The sequence below is a fragment of the Vicia villosa genome, linkage group LG3 (genome assembly GCF_029867415.1).
Source record: "Vicia villosa cultivar HV-30 ecotype Madison, WI linkage group LG3, Vvil1.0, whole genome shotgun sequence".
Lineage (NCBI taxonomy): Eukaryota > Viridiplantae > Streptophyta > Magnoliopsida > Fabales > Fabaceae > Vicia > Vicia villosa.
The window spans coordinates 42,696,755-42,714,099 of record NC_081182.1 but is presented as its reverse complement, the minus strand read 5'-3'; the positions used below and the strand labels follow the sequence as shown (position 1 = coordinate 42,714,099).

The following is a 17,345-nucleotide window of genomic DNA, read 5'->3' as shown; positions in this document are numbered from 1 at the left end:
ATTATTAGAAAAAAGAAAAAATATACACGGCAAAAAAATTGTATACGTTTTAAAAAATTTCCATTGTTAAGAAAAACTATTAAACACATAATTTGTAAGAAACTAATTCTGAAAAATAGAAAAAGAATTATGATAGATAGAGTTGTAATAGTAAAAAGATTTGTAAAATTTAATAAATAAGACAAAATAAATATTTAAAATTAAAATTAGTTGAAAATCAGTAAAAACATAATTTTATATGGTACTGGTGTGTTACACGTGTGCTCACACGGTACTGGTGTGTTACCCGTGCGTTCACACGGTACTGGTGTGTTACCCGTGCGTTCACACGAATTTTGGTCTGGTTACCCGTGCGTTCACACGGTACTGGTGTGTATTGGTGTGTTACTCGTGCGTTCACATAGATTTTGGCCTGATTACTTATGCGTTCACACGGTACCGATGTGTTACCCTATGTCATAGTCGTACTATATCCCCTCCGTTTAAAGTCTATGTTGGTAAATTTTCTGTATGTAGGTTAAAGTTGTAAAATAATATGATATTTTAGCCAAGTTAATTTTATTAATTATTAATGTGTGTATCATCGTTAAAAATATGTGATAAAATATAAATTTTTAAGTGTAATTTATATTGATAACAAAAAAATATTTTAAAAAAATATATTTAAACAAAAAAATAAATATTATTTTTACATTTTTTTAATACATATGATATTAATGGTATACTCATTTATAATTTAATATAAATAGTTGTTTATATTTTTATTTAAATATTAAATTTATTTTAAATTTTATGTACAATCGGTATAAATAATGTAAAATGTTAGTTCATCACAAACTATTATGCATATGAATTTAAATGTGATTCAAATAAATTCAAATATTCTCTAACTTTGACATAAATGGATAATGTATAATATACTTCTATTATCGATACATTTAAACTAAATATATTTTAAAAATAATAGACTATAATCATAATTAATAATATATAGAAATCAAGACAATATTAATATTATATTTTACAATAATCATAATTAATTAATATATATATAGGAAGCGGTAAAACTATAATTCTACCATGATTCATTCCACTTACAATACTGAACCGTTATTTTCCAGAGATGAAGCTAATACAATTTGTTATCAAAATCTAATTTGCTATCATTCCACAATTGAATTGAGTATAATTCATATTAAGAAAGTAACTCAATTTAAACTATTCTTCTCTAACATTAATAACATATTCGTCAAATACAGCTATGCACACCAGTAAGCTATAAGGTCATATATTTAACTACAAAAATAATATTCTATAAGAAATTTATTGGTTCTCACTTCTCTTCTCGTCCAAGAATCAATTGGTTCTCATGATTAAATAGCAATTATAGCAGCGTTATGCCGCTATATCAGATCAGAATTTTGATAAACCGAAATTGTTTCATCTGCCGTCGGTACCACAATTTTCTTTACTTTCATAAAGGCCAGTAGCCTTTTAAGGCAGGAGAAGAGTGTTTGGAAGTAGACATGTTTTTTACCAAACCAAAATAAGTATAATTAATGCAATACCAAGTTATTTCCGCAAGTGACCACAATACACGGCAAACCACTCAAAATTTTAGCACAAAGTTTCACTGAAATAAAGAAAAGTGTACGATGCAAGTGAGACATGCATCCAGTAATGTCTCATCTTCCCATAATGACTGTTACTTGTTGGAACTAAAGGAAGTTCAGCAATACCAGTCCCGAAGATTCGAAGCATGTTTAAACTGGCGGTATCATCACTTGGGCTATGAATCACGTTAGGAAAGCAAAATGTGTTTAAACTATTGAAACCAACATTAGATTGACTCCAAATCTCAAGTACTTTAGACTGACGGTATGTGTATACAAAGTAAAAAATAGATTATACTTACAGCAATTGTCCATCAGCAATTGGTCGACTTTTTCCGAACTATTAGTTTTACACTGACTATTACTCCCTTTGTTGCATGACCGAAATGATACCAGTTTCCACCTCCATGATTCGACAAACCAACAACACCATCGGCAATTTGTTTAAATCTGTTATGAACATAACCATCAGTCCCTTCACCACAATTCCAAATATGATCATCTTTGCTCATTGAATCAAAGCAAAATGAATCAAAGCCAACCTGCATCCACAGTATGAAAATATACCTTGATGATTAATTAGTTTTTCAGAATATGTTAAGCAAAAGAGCCATTGTTTTGAAATTTTATGGCATACTTCAACTCCAATAAGTAAGCCTGCACAGCATAATGGCCAAAGGGATCAATTTGCCACCCTCTTGAAATGAAAAAAAGCATCTAATCTATGTAGCTAAGTGCTGTAAAAAATTGAAACATTAAAAGAGTTAAACTTATGTTTTATACTGAAGCTAAATTGGTGGTTGTTGTTTTCTTCACCTAAGGATTCCAGCCACTGAAGCAATCCTTGGACCAGCATCAGAGTGCAAGAGAATCCATATGCATAGAGGCATGGAGAGAAAATCAGATTAATCTAAGCACAATGACCCTTGAAGAGCAGTTGAAGAAAAAAAAGGTTATTGAGGGTGCATATTTTGTGGAACAATTGCTTCCCATACTCTCGCAATAAGATAGCCTCTCTTCATCACCTGCATAGTAATATTTTGAATAAAATTTATGCTTCGAATATCAATACTGTCAAGTCTTAAACACACAGAAACTGAGTAAAAAAACTCAATAAAATGAAAAGAAATAGTGAACCTGCAACAACAATTACTCTCGATCTGCCCAACTTCGCTGCCTGAATCGCAAATATATCAATTCCACCAGAACCTCCATGAATCTGAGGACTCGGTTTTGCCTTCAGCCAGTACCTACAATGTTCAGTATATCAGCTGTAGGACTCGGTTTTGCCCCTGCATCATTCAGTATAACATTTGTATGACCCTGTTCAGCCCCGAGATCATTCGGTACAACAGTTGTATGACTCGGTTCTGCCCTGCATCATTATCACACAACATGGTTTAACATGTGCGGTTATTTGGTTGATTCGGGCATTGAAGGCAAACAATGACGAAAGACTTATCCAAATCAGTTGCTGTATCACTGAGAAAGTAATTATCTGTAAAATCTGAAAATGAATTCTTTTTCCTATTGGCTTATCCTGAAGTAATGAAATTGGTAATAGTTTTTTGTAGCCCGCCGGTGAATCTTTAAGTAGCCAAACTTTCCCGCACCTGTTAAAGCCCTCGATTCTCCAAAGGAAAAAACATTTCCTGTGATACAAACAAAACAAACACTGACCCGTGACGAACCAATCGCTAACCTACAAATAGAACAAAAAACCAGATTTAAAAAGCTAAACGTAATAACTCATCACTATTTCACTTCCAGATTTCAGAGAAAAACTAACTTGATAAGCAACCATTTTATGTGTACTCATTGTAGCAAAATATATAAGTAGATAGTAGAAAGCCACCTAAAAATCAGAACTTTCCGTTGTATTACTTATATTTAAAGGTTAGACTATTCGAGATAAAGAGCCACAAATATATCAAAATACTTTATTCAACCTTCAACATCAATGTCACAAATACAGGAGCAGCAAGACTAAGTATGGACAGAAACTCCTTCCCTGAAGGAATGGAGAAGGCATATGCATTGTATCCCTTCTCATTTAGAGTTTGACTCATCATATACGCAGCAACAACCTGAAAACAGGAAGGGGATGTAAGAGCAGTGCACGTTGATTATTTAGTATAGTAAAAATAGGCAAAAACCATATATGATACCATTAATATTCTGAAATACTATTAAATTTGTCTGAGAAGTACAAACACTAATCTGAATATATAGAAGCTTTAAATCATAGGCCTGATTAGTAAGCTGAATACAAAAAAGCTAGTATTTGGATGAGTTTGTTCATACTTGTGATGCCAGTGTAACTGTTAGCACATATGCCTGAGTGCAATGTAGGATGATAAATAATGATCGATATAAAACCCAAAGACACGCATACGGTTACACGCCTTTATTAGAGGACGTTTACCTATTCTCCCGCGTTAACACCTATTTGACCCAATCATGTTGGTTCATGTTGGTGAATAAGCTGCTCGTCCTTAAGATACATGACAATCATGTTGGTTCATGTTTTCATGGTTGAACCTCATAGTCAGAAAGTTAAAATTGTAAGTGGAAATTTCATGAACCTTTTAGTTACCTCTTTCATGGTTGCACGAAGATGTGCAGCAGTTGTTTTTAAAAGTTCAGCAGCCTCATTGTCCCAGAACACGAAGTTCGCCGCATTTCCTTCATGCACAACTTCGATAACTATCTTAAACCTGCAAAACATACAAATTAGAGAGCAATGTACTAATGCAAACTTAAAGTGGAATATGATAACCATAATTAACCTCCATGTCTACGTCTAAGTTCGGTGTCCGTCCCTGCAAAAGTAAGATGGAGCGTCGCTCTTTGCAACCTGAAGGCACTGGTGGCATGCTTTGTGGTACCATTCATTTGGATTAGCAATTACTTGGTTAGTAGTAGCAACATTAACACACAATGTTGGCTGCAGAACATTAAGAAATAAGGAGCAGTTAACATAAAAACATGTTTAATAATTTTAAACTACAAATGTTAGTGGTATTTGAAACCTCAGATAGCATGGTGATTTGTTCAAGGGGTAGCTGGATAGATTTTGAAAAAAACTTATCAGCCGGGAAACGTGAGACCCGGCAGAATGTTGTGACCATTCACGACCAATTTTAATAATGCTTACTTGAACTTTCTCCCTGACAAATTTCTCAGCCAAATCTTCTAGATGCGCCTAACAGATCAAAACAAACAAACATATGGTTAAGTGAAAGATGCAATAATTGTACATGATTAAGCAGTTTGTATACAAACCTTTAAGTACACCTTCACCAGAGACACATGTATTGCTCGATAATCATTGGAATAAGAAAATAACAACAATGTCCTTTCACCTTGTAACAATAATAGGTTGCATAAGAGTAAGAGAATGTGAGAACAACACCAAAAATAAATATCCCGTTTCAGAGTAACAAAGGCCAGAAATATCAAACCTAAAAAAATATGTCGACATGAGAAGGCACGCAACCACCACCACCACTTATTGCATCCTATACAGAAGAAACAGAAAGCATTGGATCCGCAAACCCTAAGCCACGAAAGTGTTGGATCTAGAAAACCTAAGCCACGAAAGTGTTGGATCTGGAAAAAAAGATGAAGAGGAAGAGCATAATATATCAGAAGCAACTTGGAGTGAAGGTATAAAACATTACCTTCAAATTGCATAAACAGTGGCCAACCACACATGTTCGTTACGAATCCGACATCGTCGCCAAATTAGGTAAAATATAGTTAAACGATATCTCACAAATATCTAACAAAAATAGGTGGAATAATTTAACTCATTTGTGGCAAAACGGGCGGTGGCTCGCCAGGTTGGCTTGCGCACCCGCCAAAAATGGAGGGTTGGATTGGAATTTTGGGTCTGCCGCTAACCAAAGCTCGTCCCGTCAAAACCCGCCGCCCGTCAAAGCTCGCCGCCGCTAAAGCCCGCCTCACCTATTTGTTAAGCTCGTCTCGCCTTAAACCCGCCATTTTTTTAGTTAATTTTAGTAATTTAAATTCTTTATGATTTTATTTTATACATTTATTTGTAAATATATGCAACATTTTTTAAGTAAAATTTGTTTAAAAGATGTTTTATAAAAAATTATTCTAAAAAATAAGTGGAAAATTTAATTGAAAGGTAAAAAAGACTATTAATCTATTAAAAGAATAGGCGGCCAAGTCCGTCGCCCGCCAACCCGCCGCCTTTGCGGGGCGGACATGATTTTAATGTCCATTTTACTTGGCGGACTTGTCCGTCCCGCTCCTTTTTTAATTTCTGTTAGTAACATTAGTATTTGTATTTCTTTATGATGTATTAATGCTATAATATTATTGATATTTTTATGATGTATTAATGCTATAATATTATTGATATTTATAAATTAATAATTTTATTTAAAACATAATAAAAACTTCAAAAATAATATTAGTTATATTTTTACTTTTCTTATAGAAGGAGGTAGTAATTTTATTAATTTATCTTGTCCGAGAGTATACCATAAAAAATAACAAGTGTAATTTTCATTCTAAGAAGAAGCCTGATACAGACAAATAACTAGTGATTGATTCTAAACTATTTACATTTCCACAAAGATTTAACTCATAAATATCTACTTTTTTTTTCAGAAATAATATTGTACCTTTTTATTTTTCAACAAAAACACATTTTATATTTAAATTTTAATAGTTTATTTTTATGGCAATGCTTTTTATGACAAAAAGAGAAAACTAAAAAAAAAAATTAACACATGTATCATATGTCACATAAGTCACAATATATATTTTCAATTTTTTTCAATAAAATGGAAACAAATTAATTGTAGGAGCTGTCAATATATAAAAGCGTAGCAATAAAAAAAAAAAAAAAAAAAAACTGGAATGGCACACACATAATATATGGAAGGTAGTTTGACGAAATTTGGAATACAATTTCTCAACATAAAAAAAAAAAATACAAAACCTCATGAAACGTGTGTTTGCTATACTTATGGGGAAACCAATATACCCATAGTTTATGTTCAAAAAAAATATGCCCATAATTTTATTTTGCTACAAATGCATGCATGTGTCAGTTTATTTTATATAGTAATAAGCATATGTCCCAGTTCTAATTACAGAAAAACAAAATACATACAAATTATAATAATAATAATAATAATAATTATTATTATTATTATTATTATTATTGATATTATCATTATTGATATTATTATTATTATTATATATTATTATTATTATTATTTATTAGAAAAAACAGAAATTATATATGCACACGAACAAATTGACAAACCATACTATACCCAAATTTTTGGGTACTATATGCAATCCAACCTTCTTTTCGAAGTACCCACCCCACGGACATAAACTTCGATTCTTAAACCATGTCTACCTTGAACACCTCATTTCCATTGACCCAAAGCAAACACAAGCTTACAATTGGAGACTCGACTCAACCTTTGGACATTAAAAAACTAAGCAAAAAGTAACACGTTGTTTAAGGATAAGACAAGCACGTGAGTCCCTACTAAAGTCCAAGTTTTCCCTAAACATTTTTTACTACACCCAATTAGAAACTATGGTTTGAAAAGAATGCGCATGGCATGGATCTAATTAAATTATTATTATACGTAAAACAAAAACGTAAAAAGAAGGGTCACCTCGAAAAAATGGGTTTGAAATCTAAAATATTAAGCTAAGGTTCCTTGAACCCACACAACGTTGTCATCGGAGACCCCCACGTGGTCCCTCGTGTCTTGCACGTTCAAACCCTAATTTCAAGGTACCCTAGCGAACATCCATCCATTTTTTAATAATTAAGGTACCCTAAATTTAGGTTTGAATACCCTAAATAATACTAAGAAAAAATTAGTAATAATTTATAATTATTTTAAAATGATAAAATAATTTATCATTGGTTCAGTGGTGATTCATGCTGAATTTATTAGAGAGGATCAAATTTGATTTTCGTAATTGCAATTGGGAGGGAATTTGATCAAGTAAGTCGGATATTGCTGATGGAAAAACAACATTGAAGGGGAACACTCTTACAATTTAATTTGAATTGATGGAGGAAAATGACAATGCCACTGAGATCTGAGCGGACTGAAAGTATTGTAAACGTAAATGTGTGGCTGTTTATGGCTTATTATATGATATATGTGAATGCAAATGGAAGATTGGGGTGGGAAGAATAATATAAAACATTTAATGAACGTAAGAATTATTTAGAAATATGGAATAAACAGGGTTGAACGCGTAATACGTGCATGGTGGAGATTTGAATCCAACAACTTTTCTTTTTGTAGTAGACAAGGCAAAGGTTTTATGCTTAAGTATGTCCGGTGAATGAGGAACCCCAACCATATATTATGGAATTGTTAATTCTAGTTGGAATAAATAATTGCGTTACTTACTCCTATATTTTCTAGTCATCTTTGCTCACGTAACATTTTCGGTTACTGTAATTACAACTTTACTATTCCTGTATTTATAATAGGGAAATGCTAACGAGTGCCCCTGGGGCACTCTTTAAGTAATAAAGTGGTAAGTTTTTCTTAAAATGCGTGTATTTAATGCATTGAAAATGTATTGGAATTTGAAATATTGACTTTTGTAAAGAATATTTCCTTTATTTAGTATCCTTAAAGAGTGCCCCGGGGGCACTCGTTAGCATGACCCTTTATAATATTCTCTCACTTTTCTTTTAATTATACAGGGCCAATTTATGTTGATTTTTTTTTTTAATGATTTTTTACAGTATAACATAATTTTGTGTAAAAAAAAATTTATACAGAATGTTATTTTAAAGTTTTAAATAAGAATTTAGTTTTTCAAGTTACTTTTAACGTATTTTTTTAAATGTTTTATTTTTTATTTTTTTAAAAAAAAATTGGATATCAAAATATTGAAATATTATTTAATTTTAAACTATTTCAAATAGCTTTTTATAATTTTTTTAATATAATTTTTTGAAAAAAAAAACGATTTCGATTATATTTTGATCTTCAATAATGTATGGTTATATTATAGGATGTCAAAATTAATATTCAATTTAGAAAAAATGAATATAAAAAAAATTGTAATATTTTTAAAAATACAAAGAACAAAATTATTTCGCATGATCGCTTTTACACGTAGCCCTAGTTTCGTAGACTAGAGTGTGACGCGTCCTTTAGGATTCAATAGTGTACTCAACTTCCATTACAATATTGATGCAAGGAAATTTCTTTACCGACCTCTTTATAGGGGTCACCCCAGCGAAAACCCCACTTTACCCCTGCTTCGGAAATGCATTTCCAAAATATTTTTTTTTAAAATTTTTACAGACTTCGGAAGTGCATTTTCGAAAATATCCCAAAATTTGAGATTTTGATTAATTCGGAGATGCATCTCCGAAAAAAAAAAAATCTAAAAATCCCAAAAATTAATTTTAGAATATTAATTAATTCATATATCATAAATTTGATATAATTTATGAGTAATGAATAATAATAATTATATATTTTGATATAATTTATGAGTTATGAATAATAATTATTATATATTTCTATTCTGATTCATATTTTAAAATTTAAAATAATATTAATTAAAAAATTAAAATAATTTCACGAGTTATAATTTTTTATTTATATATTTATATATTTATAATAATTATTATGTATTTACAAAAAAAATTTAAAAAATGAGTGTTTTAATTTATATATTTATATAATAATTATAATAATTATTATATATTTATAATAACTATTATATATTTATAAAAATTATTATATATTTATATATTTATATATTTATATAATAATTATTATATATTAACTATTAATATATTTATATATTTGTATAATAATTATAAAAATTAAAAAATGAGTGTTTTGATTTATAATAATTATTATATATTTATATATTTATATAATAATTATTATATATTTATACATTTATATAATAATTATTATATATTTATATATTATATATTTATATATTTCACTTACAAAATTAATAATTATTATTATATATTTATATATTTCTATTTTGATTCATAATTAAAAATTAGTTATAATTTTTTATTTAGTTTAAAAAAATTAAAAAAAGATTTTGTCTTAATTTTATTTAATGAATAAATTTTATATTTAATTCTATATAATTCAAAATTTACTTATGAAATTAAATATTTTTTTATTTATATAAGTTAGTAAAATAATTTTTAACTTTAAAATTGTTTAGGAAATTTTGATTCACCTTCATTTTATTGATTCACCTTGATTTTATACCTATTAATTGTATTGATTCACCTTGATTTTAATTTTTTAATAATTATTGAATTCTTTCGAAAGTGTATATCCGAAACATTCCAAGACCAATTTGGTCTTGAAATATTTCGGATATGCATCTCCGAAGACACCCCTCTCCCAAAAAAAAGGGTTTTCAGAAATGCATCTCCGAAAACCCAAAAAAGGGGGTGTTTTCGGAAATGCATCTCCGAAAACACCTTTTTTTTCGTGTTTTCGGAAGTGCATTTCCGAAATAAGACAAATTTTGAAAGAAAAAAAAAAGCATTTCGGAAATGCATTTCCGAAATAAGGGTATTTTGGGTTTTTCACCAGAGGTGACCAAGAAAATAGGGAGGTGGGTAAAGAAATTCTCTTGATGCAAATATAACTGTTGTTGTTCATCTGCTCGTTTCACTTTATTCAGGACCATCGATTTGCATGATTTGTGTTGGACAAGTGACTTCAAACACAAGAGGGAGTTGAATTGTGGTATTCAAAATTCATGATTAATTTTAACCTTTTCTCGATTAAGATTGTATTAGTAATTTTTAGGTGAGTAATTGAAGGTAATTTTTCGCCAAACTCAATCTCTTCAAGGTATCACACCCTTAAGAATATAAACGACCAACACAATCAACTACAAAAACTATCTTACTCATAAATAAAGCTTCACTTAGTAGCACTAAGGCAATTAGAAATGAATAAAAATATATTCTAAAAAGAGGGAGAGAGATAAATTCCAAAGAAATATGAAAACATTGAAAAGTGGTGTGGTTTGAAGTGGGGGCGAGCCTCTCTTATATAGTAGTTGGAAAAATCAAGAAAGGATATAATCCATTGGCCGAATTGATTATCTAATCGGTTGGCAAAATGCTCCAACCGATTGCACAATTTAAATATAATTGATTGTAAGACTTAAATAGGAAGGTTTGGATATAGATTCGTTGCAAGACATTAATGTGCTATCCTTTTTAATTTCGTAATCGCTTAGCACTCTTCTAATTGATTGGAAAAGTGCTCCAAAAGATTGTCTAGTTAGGAAAAAAAATTAATCAATTAACACATCTTTCAAACCGATTAGATAGTTAAAAAAATTAGATAGCTTTTTAAATACTTGTTTTTGGCTAGAAAATAATTTTGAAAGATGTTTTAAGTGTGTATGTGAGTTGCCTTAGTACTTTTAACCTACTACTTTACTTTTACAGTACTCGGTTCACTCAAACAGACCAACAGACAAGACACAGCGAGCTTTCATGCCTTTTTCCAAAGAAGCTTCAAAACTTTTGCTAGATAGTATCTGATTTTAATAGGAATTTGATATTGAGTCCTCTTGCTGATGAGTCATAAGATGCTTTGGTTATCATCAGGGTTGAAAACTATTGTCATGCGTTTTCGTCATAAAAACTTCAAATGCTTATCTTCATTACAAAGCACATAGATCAACAGTCTTCTTCTTTTTGGTGATGACAACGCATCTCTCAGGGAAGGTGGTGGAAGAAAAACAATACATATATATTTGGAGTGATTCAAGAACACTTGATCACCACATCTTGATCTTAACAACTAGATATTCACAACTTGATCAAGACAACTAGATATTCTAGGATCACCAAAACTTGATCTTCATAACTTGATATGCAAGAATATCCATTTGATATATGCATCAGATGATCTCCAGGCTTCATCTTGATCAACATATCTTGATCTTTAACCACTAAGCATCATCACACAAGCACTATCATCTGATTCACATATCAAGCACCAACACTTGAATAGAAACATGACAAGCACAATAACTTAATCAAAATGTCAAGTATTATTACTTATTTAATCTTCAAGCATCATAACTTGAATCAACATGTCAAGAACCATCACTATGGAACTATGTTTTGCATGTTACTTAAAGAAGTAATCAAAGCTAAAAAAATAATGCAATGGTTTGCTATTGGTAATATGTTTTTGATGATAACAACTTGAGAGTCAATTTTCAAGACACTTAGGAAACTTGGTTTACTAATGAAAACCTTTACAACCTATCAGGATTAAGGTATAATATGCGCTTAAAATGCAAGAAGATAGGGTTGTGATCACTGTAAACATTCTTTGGTGATGACATGATGGTATTTACCTTGAAGATGCCTCAAGCCTCATATCCAATAATAGTTAAGAAATTGCTTATATGATTGGTTTAAAGTGTCAAAGCTTCAAAGTATGATTGGTTTGAAGCTTTAAAGTGTGAAAGCTCGCCCATTCGCTTCTGAGTGAACCGTGTTTGTAAAAACATTAGGAAATTATTGTAAAGTTATATGGATAAATCATACAAAAATAACATTTTTTAAGCCTCTATTTCTTAAAAAAAACATCCCTAAAATATTTTGAAACCGTGCTAGATAAATCATGAACTGTCATAATAGCTTTGGACTAGTTTTTGAATTGTCCAATCGATTGACACATATACCCAACCGATTGGGTTAGTGCAAAAGATGTCCATAAACGATCATGACATCATCTTAACAAAGGGACACATATTTGTATTGATCCTTTTGATTTTTTGCCTTTGCAAAATTATTGAAGGCTCTCAATTGATGGGCCTAAGGTCCCAATTGATTGGATCATTTATTTTGCCCTATGGATCTTTCCTTTGTTGTACTAACCTCTAGCCTATAAATAGAGGCCTCTACCTTCACATTTCACCATCCATAGACATGACCTTTCTATTTCACTCCTCACTTTCTTTCTCTCTCTAGAATATTTTCTATTTTCTCTCACTTTACTTTAGCCGTAGCGCTTCGAGAAAGTCTTTGTGTTTAGGTGAGGTTATTTGTATTATGGAAAAATGTGTTATTTTAAATTCATCAAGGAGTGTTTTTCTCTTGGTTGAATAATTTATCCTTAAGGGAGTGCTCGTTTGGGTTCTAAGCAAATTCTGTTAAAAAGCTTTGTTTGGGGATTTAGCTTCTTAAGTTCTCGTTTAATTTCCATCTGTAAGCTCAGCTTGTGTAAAAGCTTATTTTGGTATGAGATCAGCCCAATTTAGAATATCATCTTGGTTTGAGATCAAATTCATTTAAAATACCATTACGATTTATGGTCATACTGTTTAAAACCTCGTTTTGATTCGTAAGCTCAACCAGTGTAAAAGCTTATTTCGATTCAAGCTCAGCCTGGTTTAAAATATCATCTTGATAGAGATCATCCCGGTTTAAAATCTCACTATGGTTTGTGGTAAACATATTTAAAACTTCATTTTGTTTCGTAAGCTTAGACTGTTTAAAACCCCAGTTCGGTTCGGAGGATAGTCTATTCAAAACTCCAATTTGGTTCAAGATTGCTAACTGCTTCAGTTTAACTTCGTGACCAATTGCTAACTGCTTCACTCTTTTGTTTAGAAGGAAAAAAAAACCGCTTCAGTCCATTGTTTGGATAGAAGACAGTCACTTTTAGTCAGCAGTTTGGGAGAAAGACTAACCGCTTCAGTGATTTATTCTTTTTTTTTGTTTGAAGTTAGCTTCAAACATAAATTTTCCTTGTATAAGGGGATTCGAGAGTTTAACCTACTAAAAGCTCTTAGAGTGTGTTTGGACGAGGGAAATGGAAATTTTAAAGGAATTTAAAATTCAAAGCAATTTAAATAATTCAATTGAAATCCATTCATTTTTAAAATATTTTGTTTGGATGAGGTATTAAGATAATTCATTGTTAGAATTTGGGGTCATTTTTTATAAAATTTAAATTTTTTGGACCAAATAAAAAATTGAAAAGTAGCGACCAATGTGCAATTTTTAAAAATTTGAAGGACCAAATTGCAATTTTTTTAACTTTTTGGGGTCAAATTTGTAATTTTAGAAAATATGAGGACCAGTTTGTAAAATATGAAGAAATAATAATAACAAATGCATTCTATGAAGTATGAGAGGAATTTCAAATTCTTTAGTTTTTTGTGTCATTTCAAAATGATTAAATTTAACTTAGATAAAATACTTTATAAATTTCCATCATTTTAACAATTCTTCATTTTTGTATCCAAACAATAAATTTTGTGCAAATCATTTTAAATTCCCTCAAAACATTACATCACCTCGTTAAAATGCTTCATCCAAACACACTATTAACACTACAAAAAATGTTCTCTGCAGCGACGTGGATTACACGTCGCAACATGAAAAATCACGTGGCAAACAAAAAGTAGCGACGTGAGCATTTATGTCGCAGGAGCACGCGTGGCAACATTGTAGCGACGTGGAGACCACGTCAGAAAGTAGCGACGTGACTCCCACGTCGCAACAAGATTACATAGGAAACATCCCACTGCACACACAGCAGGTGTGGCAGGTGTGGGGAAGTGTGTTTGTTGACCAATGTAGCGACGTGTTTCCCACATCGCTACATTAAATGCTTTTTTTTTTTAAAATTTATTCACGCTAGATTTGTTTTATTTTATATATTTTATATAATTAATTAATATATAATAAAATATAATATATAATAAAATTTATATAATAAAATTTATATATAATAAAATTTATATAATAAAATCTATAAAATAAAATTTATATAATAAAATCTACAAAAACTAATTTATATAATAAATTTATATAAAATAAATTAATATAATAAACATATTAATAAAAATTATACTAAAAACAATTTTAATATATCAATTTTTTTAAAACACATTATAACAATTTTAATATATCAATTTATTTCTAATAGTTTTACAATTTATACAAACACATTATAAATCTATTTTAATAAATGTATCCCAAAAATATATACCATATATCTAACCCAAAAATCATTATAAATTACACTAAAAATATATTTTAATTACTTACCTCTTCTTCAATCTACTCCTCCTTCTTCAATCTACTCTCCTCCTTCTTCAATCTACTAAAACTATACCAAAAAAAAATCAAAAATTAATAACAGAATAAAGAATAAAATTATAACATAATACTTGTTCAACCTCTTCATTACCTTTGATATCAAAAAAATATTTGGATTGATGCAATTGGAGTTGGATTTTGGGAGATTGAAGTTGTTGTTCTTGTTCTGGTTTTGGGGATGAAGTTATTGTTGTTCTTGTTCTGCAACGAAGGTGTGGTGGAGTGAAGTGAATTGCATTGATTTATACCCAATGTAGCGACGTGAATTTAATTTCGCTAGTTGCCACGTGGTAAACACGTCGCAACAAGCAAACGGTAACATTTAATTAATGTCTCTGCCATAAATCCTGTCACCTAGTCAATTCAATATAACGTTTTAAATGTTGCGACGTGTTTACAACGTCACTACTTAATTTTTTAAAATTTGAATCTCCCCCCAATCTCCCCCCATGTGAACGTTATTGCTTTTTAAATTTATAATTTATACATTTAATGTAGCGACGTTTGACCCACGTCGCAACTTTATTCACGTAACCCAACGTCTGACTCATCCTTACTTTATGTTTATAAAGTTATTTTAAAATTAAAAACATGTGGCGACGTGGTAGTCACGTCGCTAGAGGCAATAAATACCCACGTGACAGCCACGTCGCTAATATGTGTCGCTGGGGAGCACTTTTTTTGTAGTGTAAGGATTTTTGGATACTCTCAAGATCAGATTTTTGGGATAAGAGTAGGTCTTCTTGGTCAAACCTGTTAATTCTATGGTGTTATTTCTCTTACCATTAACTCTTTATTTTCCTCATATTTAATTTTTATTGCTACTTCTTAAACATTTTTATTAAAAAAAATTTAAACTCAGAAAATAGTAACAATAAGCTTTAAAACTATCGTTTTTCAAACCTCTACAATTCACCCCCTTTTATGTATGGAATCACATGTCTAATAACCACATGATAAATATATCAAGTAACTCCACTTGATTAATCTTCAAGCACCATCACTTGAATCAATGTGTCAAGTACCATCAGTTGAACAATATATAAAGCACCATCAGTCGATTAACATATCATATGATATTATTTGAACCGACAAGTCTTGAACAATAAGACTGGTGAAGACTTCTCTTAAGAGTGTTGCCAACATCAAAACTAAATCGACAGATTGTTGTAGTCTTCATACTTGAAAACACATATATCCATATCATGGTGTTTCCATAAAGTGATACTTGTGGTATACCAATTTGTTAGGAAGCCTTGGGTGCCTTTCATGCAATGTCTTCATAACTAACTTAAAGATTAATTGGATTATATGCAGGATTCACCCTCGAGTTTCCCCTTGGGTTTGTCGTGGTAAATACACTAGAATGATAATTACAAAGATTAAAATATACATGTTATATAGGAATCTGATTGACTTGAGAAAACCTCTTTGTTGTATTGATCGTATGGATTTGGGTAGTAATGTCTTTCTCACCTTGACTCCTTTGAACACCCTCATTGGTAGATATGACATTATTGTCACTTGAATTGTCTTGTTTGGTATCCAACTCTCTAGCCTGTTGGACCTTGTTATGAAGCATATGTCTTACAATGTCAATAAGTTATAGAGATACATGATAGATGAGATAATGTATGCCCATATACAATATAAACCCTAGCGTCTTTTATAACATAATAAGAGTATATTATTCACCCAAGGTTTTCACACATTCTCAACATAAACATCTTTCATCATTTAACATAACGCAACGGAATTTTAAAAATTAATAACATCTCTTCATGGTATCGAAAATAGAAATTTCTTAACTGAATGAAACAAAACATTAGTTCAATAACAACTTAACAATAAGAAGAATAAAATAAGCAATGATCACATCCTTAGTGTTACGCTATCTGAGTGACACAAAGTACTAGACAAAATGCAGTAAATGATAAACGAAGAAGGCACAACGCCATCTTCCATATGAAAGCATCGAAGGCTCCTCAATCTCTACCTGAGTATCTGCACCATAGGCGTAAAGTCAACGCAACAATCAAATAGGGAGTGAGAATACGCTTAAAATATGTTAGCGGTGCAAAATAATGCAAGGATAAATATTATCAATAATTGAATTATTCACACCACACAATGACAATCAATTCACAACGCAAGTATGTATGCAATGTGATTCAACCCCTCGACATTATATGCATGTGGTATCAAAGTTTTAAAAGCTTAGAAGAATGTTACTCAAATCATACCATCGCTGATCACATCTCTATATCATATGACACATCATTATTTCCATCTCTAAAATTGGCAACATCAACATCTAACTCATACATGATGCATGAATGACAATTAAATATCATATGAGGTTCTCTTCAATCTTCAACTGCATAATTCAAGAATGGTTCCATCTCTGAACCAAATACATCAGCATAACATTGCCATAACACAAGGATACATCACACATTGATTCCATATCCAAATCAAACACGCAACAAATTAATTAATAACATCAAGTAAAAAAAATTAACAAATCAACGATCAACATCAAACAACAATGAACAATGGTA

At 30.6% G+C, this 17,345-nt stretch overlaps 1 long non-coding RNA gene across 6 annotated transcripts; it reads right to left on the bottom strand.

Moving 5' to 3' along the window:
• Positions 1-1,232: 1,232 nt before the first annotated feature.
• Positions 1,233-4,781, bottom strand: LOC131655537 (uncharacterized). 6 transcript variants are annotated; one of them, XR_009299803.1, is made up of 8 exons: positions 4,646-4,781; positions 4,403-4,560; positions 4,210-4,330; positions 3,563-3,700; positions 2,751-3,468; positions 2,430-2,638; positions 2,251-2,350; positions 1,233-2,155 (listed from the first exon to the last, which is right to left on the bottom strand). It is a non-coding gene; the product is annotated as an uncharacterized LOC131655537 (long non-coding RNA). The 6 variants fall into 6 exon arrangements; XR_009299805.1 differs by having other exon boundaries at positions 2,751-3,315; positions 3,403-3,468; positions 4,403-4,775; XR_009299806.1 differs by having other exon boundaries at positions 1,233-2,063; positions 2,181-2,350; positions 4,403-4,775.
• Between the last annotated feature and the right edge of the window lie 12,564 nt (positions 4,782-17,345).